Raw genomic sequence first — 5,539 nt, forward strand, 5'->3', positions numbered from 1 at the left:
TGAGAAATGACCACAACAACTTATATCATCCACTTATATAAATTTACATTTACTTAATGGAAGTAGCGATCTCTAAAACTTATCACACGCAAATTCAATTAAAATATGAACATAAAATATCATCACTTACCTTATTAGCTTGAACTTTCGTCCATACACATCCATATCCAACTTGTTGCCTTTCCATTCACTTTCTTTTTTATTTTACACAATTTTTCAAGTAGTATTTTTCCTAAAATTAAAGTATAAGATATTCTTAAGATTGTTGTAAATCTTACGGAAAAATGATTTCATCACAAACACTTGTACTAAATTCATCAAAGATTGTACTTCACCAATATCTTTTATAGGAAATTCTCATCACTTGAGGCGTGTCCAAAGACACCGTCCTTAAAGATATTTCATCCAGTATGAGTGTATCCCCAATATTCAACAAGTTCTTCTAATATAAAATTAATAGGCAGAAATTAACAAAGATTCAATAAAAAGAAAAGCCAGCATACGAACATATGAAAAGAAGAATTGTTATCTTGTCTTCACTCTTACTCACCATCACTAAGAGTTAGACTTATATAGGACATTACTAACCTCTCTAATATGTCAATGTTGAAATAGTCAAAGCCATAAAAGGCATTGAACACAATTAATGAATTGAAGGAAATTTATTCAGCAAAGAGATATTTTGTAACATCCATATAATGACAGAAAATAATGTGTTATTAAAGGATTATAATAATGGCAATAGAATACTATTTATGGAGAGAAAATATTTAGGATATAAAATAACATTCTCTTACAAGTATAAAAGGAAATAAAATAATTTCTTTCGAGATATCAGCATCATTTTTTCCAAAACATTTTAACATGACATTAGAAAGGTTTTGAATGATATCCAAGCTATATTAATATTGCAATAGTCTGTGAGAGGTGAACCAAAATAATATCATGGTTGAAATGTATTAATCCTACATACTTTAATACTACTTACTACCAAATAACGTATACAAAGATATAATTAAGGTGGAAGAAAAGTCTAGTTTAAATTCGACACATTACGTACCTTGTATAACACCTCCTCCAAAACTAGAAAAAATGTATGTGTTGGGAAGATATATTAATATCCCAATACAATCCGTTACAATGCTTTCTAGTTCAGTAGCAGTTGGTGATGCTATCCTATCCAACTACATTAAGACAAGCATTTAACATTTCACATAGAATTTCAGCCAACTTCAAGTACAAGGTATGTAAGCATAAAAAATTGGACTTGGCAAAGTGTCATATATCCCTTTCCACATATTCAATTATTTTTTTGAATTGGTTCAGGTTGGTTGATATGGTGCGAATCAGGTAATATTTTTTTTAAAAGATAACATGGTTCAACATGACTACAAACAGGATATTTTTCGATTTTATGAAAGTAGTCAACTAGAAAATCAACCATTATATGTCCTTTCCTTCTAAACTCCTTGGGGTATACGGGGAACATCTCGCTAATCGGAAGAACTAGAAAGAGCTTGAATTAGAAAGAGTGATTTTTTTTTAAAATAATAAAAGCTTTGAAAAAAATGGTTAAGTTGAGTTGAGTTTTTTGGTAAACTTCAAATGACCATAACCCCTAGCTCAAGATGAGTTAGGTGTTATTCAAAATATCATATTCCTACTAACTCCTAGATCAAGATGAGTTAGGTGTTATTCCAAGTATCATATTCCTACATCGCTGAGTTTGCGCGGTTCCAACTTTATATGAGTGAGTTATTCACATTCGAAGTTGGGTTGTTCAAATAAGGAAAGTTCAATTTGAATTTTCAAAGGGTAATATGGTATTTTTCTGCACCCAATTAAGTTATTTAGTTTTTGGTAATTATTGTAAGTACTAAACTGGCACTAATCAGTTTACCCTCTCACGATATTGAGCCAGAGTTTTAGAGAAGAGAAAAGAAGAAGAGAAAAGAGGAGAAAAATTCGTTGAGTTCTTCAAGATTCGCTCATGGATTTCGTCAAGGGGTGATCCCTACGAGGTATGTGAGTCTTTCATACATTAGGTTCATTCACCCATGCACCAATCTTGTTTATTTAGAGAAGTTTGTTCTAGAAAGTTGAAAGTTGATAAATCTTGAATGGTGTTCTTGAATTTATTTTCTGTTCTAGAATTGGGTTGACTTGAGAAAATTCTTAGGTCTTTACAGCGAGTTTAAGGTTATTTTGAGTTAGGTTCATGGGTAGATATGCGGGGTATCTGAATCTAAAGAAGAATTGTGAAGAATAGTCGAGTTTAGGTGAATTGGGACTGGAAGACGAAACAAGGAAAAGTCGGGCAAATCAGGGAATTGGTACCGTGTCGCGCACCAGTCCCAAAAATTCTCTTCGCATCGCGGAGCAGTCACGGACCATTTTGCCTCATTAATTATTTTCACAACCAAAATCTAAATACACCTCTGTATTGTAGACTAGTTTCAGATAGTAAACTTTCGATCTTTTCTCATGTTTAGCTATCTAAAAACACTCCTAAACATATTGAGACATTTTCTATGATAAATCATGATACTTGAATCCATAATTCAATTCAAGAAACATTAAGAGTCAAGTTTAGAAATCAAGAAGCAATTCAAGAGAAGTACATTAAAGATTTTTAAAAGTATTTCAAAAATGTTCTAACTTTGTTCTAAGACTTAAGTTTTAAGTTAAGAAAAGAGTAAGAAGTTGAGTTCATTCCTCAAAAATCTATAAGGGAACTAAGTATTCCGAAGAGTTTAAAAATGTTTTCACATTTGAGAAAGAAAGAGAATATCGATTTAAAGATAGCTTTTAAGCTAAGTTTTGAGTAATTATCTAAAACCATAGAAAGAAGTTTGTTTTTGAAACCGTATGAGCTAAATATATTTTGGGAGTAGAATTGATCACCAAATTGGGGATACGAGTTCATATCAACTCAAGTCTCCATAAACCATGTATCTATCATGTTGTAGTAAAGGACCATACTTTTTACATGACTCCTTAAGAAGCTTTTAGCATAGACTAGTGAATTCAATTAGTAATTTAGGTTCTATTCTCATGGAAAGGTATACGATGACCTTGACAGCATATGGCATAGTGGTGTATAATCATGATAACTCTTAAGTGATAGTTCTCGATTAGAGAAACATTCACATCAGTATTTTGTAATTGCATATATATGAGATATTTGTATTTTTATACACAAACAGAGTTCATATTGTCTTTTCATACATACAGTGTTATTAGTGTATTTTCAAATACACATAGTTGAAAACCATGTTTTAAAGCTTTTCTTTATACTCTATTTATTTACACTACTTTATATTGAAATCAGTTTAGTTAGGTTGAGTTGAATTGATCCAGCTCAATTCTTCGGTTCCATTTAAGCTTGTGTCTTGTTTATAATTTCAACTTGCATACTCATAAATTCAATGTACTGATGTCAATTGTCCTGCATCATCTTATAATGCAGGCGGAGGTAATCAGGATCAACATCCAGCACCTCGTTGATCATGTTGAGCACTCAGAGTCTGGTTGTGAGCCTTATTGCTTCCTAGAGGATCCTTTTTTCTTATTTAAGTATTAGTCAGTTTATTAGAATGTTGTGATCCTGTCCCAACATCCATCTAAGTTATTTTAGAGACTTCATAGATAATCTATCAGATGTTAGTTCATTTGTCATCATTTTGTTATATTCTTATATGCAGATTTGAGTTGTCATTTTATCTAGGTTAAATGTTTATGTTTAAAACATTATGAGTTCAGTTTGAGAGAGTTGAGTTATTCATCATGTGAATCCTTTTATTTTTTCTCAAAACCTTCCACTGAGTAAGTAAGTAAGTCCAAGGATTCACTTGGCGCCAGCAATGGTTCTCGAGTGTCAGTCCCGCCAGGGTGTAGGCTCGGGTCATGACAAACTTGATATCAGAGCACAAATTTCAACAGTCCTAGATAGTCTATGAAGTAATGTTTGTGGAGTCCTAGATATCGGTGTGAAGCGTGCCACGTCTATAATTAGGAGGCTTCAAAATTTAGGAAATTCCTTCTATTCTTTCATACTCAAATAGAGTTCATATCTATATAGTTTATTTCTAACTCGTACTTATGTGTAAGTGATTGAGAATTTGAATATTTTGAGAGTTCATTTATAAGGGGTTTCTTTCCCTGTGAGCTAAGAGAATCAACAAAATGGTTGCTGATAGGAGAAGAAAGACGAGTATGTTCATTGTTGTGTTACCTTGTTTACCAATTAAGGAAGGCAAGGTTGATATGTTTGTAGGGGATATGTACATAGCAATACTAATGATCTATGCACAATAAGTTCAGGATGACAAGGTGAGGGATAGAAAATAGTTTAAGAATAAGAGGGCTAAGACATCAAGGAATGACTCTAGGCAGCAAAAGAGTAATATGAACCGCTCTTCCCAATTAGTTCTCTATTCTTATGTGGTGGTGACTTGTGGATATTTTATTTGTTGTTTAATAAAGTTTCTATCACAACAAACTATTGTACATATTTATACTTCATTGAATTATTTTATCATATAAACAAATGGATGATATTTATTGATTAATCATTTTGAAAAAGAATTATATATTGATAATCCAGATTGTGTAAAAAGTGTATTTTTAAAAGTCAAAACAACTTCAAGTGTGTATTAATATTATTTCTTCGGATAACTAAGCATGCTATTTTTCTTGTTTAGGAATGTGTTTAATCTTTTTCGTGAATTCTCATTTACACTGAACTAAAATTTAACTTCAAAGGTATCATCTTTTTTTTTTGAATTACTTTTGTTTATAAGTTTTAGTGTTACAATCAGGTGACTAATATAAAATCAAAATTAAAAATCTCAATTGCCTTGATATATCATTGCTAATGTTACTTTTATGATTCTTCTATTACCATGGCTACAATTCAGATTCTAATTGGGACGGCATGCCTTCAAAAAGATCTCTGGGAGCTCGAAGTACAAGTGTACAATATTATTTAAGAAAATTATAATTATACAAGCAAATTAGAACGACGAAAGAACCACAAAAGGGTTTGTTCGTATTGTTGGGTAACTTATGTTTTATGTTAAATAAATACACGCAAGCTATAATTGAGGAAGAATGTCAAGATTAACACATGTATTCTATTTGTATTCAGGAGTATACATCTAAACCTAATTTATATTTAACTCGTTTAAAAGTTAGTTTACGTAAGTAATTTTTTTAGCAAACATAATTATTATAATATGAGAATATTAACTTTTTGTAATTGTTCAAGGAAGGTAACATTTTCTATATTTTTTTTATTTAATCAACTGAATGCAGAGATATTCATTGAGACAAATACTCAATATCCAAATGTTCCACTGCAACGATTAGGTTATCGTCGTTATAGAAAAGCCAACGGGGAAAATTTGGGTCAAAAAATATTTTTAGAGTATTTGATTTTTTTCCGATCTAGTCCAAATTTAGACGAAATTAGAGTCTTTGAGGTGCGTGGAAATTTGATAAAAATCGAGTGAATCATTTATGATTTTGTTTGCATGAG

At 31.2% G+C, this 5,539-nt stretch overlaps 1 long non-coding RNA gene across 1 annotated transcript; it reads left to right on the top strand.

Moving 5' to 3' along the window:
- Positions 1 to 1,131: 1,131 nt before the first annotated feature.
- Positions 1,132 to 3,784, top strand: LOC104648746 (uncharacterized). The gene is made up of 4 exons (XR_742716.4): positions 1,132 to 1,243; positions 1,327 to 1,350; positions 1,922 to 2,021; positions 3,470 to 3,784. It is a non-coding gene; the product is annotated as an uncharacterized lncRNA (long non-coding RNA).
- Positions 3,785 to 5,539: the final 1,755 nt, after the last annotated feature.

This window comes from Solanum lycopersicum, chromosome 8 (assembly GCF_036512215.1).
Source record: "Solanum lycopersicum chromosome 8, SLM_r2.1".
In the NCBI taxonomy this organism is placed as follows: domain Eukaryota; kingdom Viridiplantae; phylum Streptophyta; class Magnoliopsida; order Solanales; family Solanaceae; genus Solanum; species Solanum lycopersicum.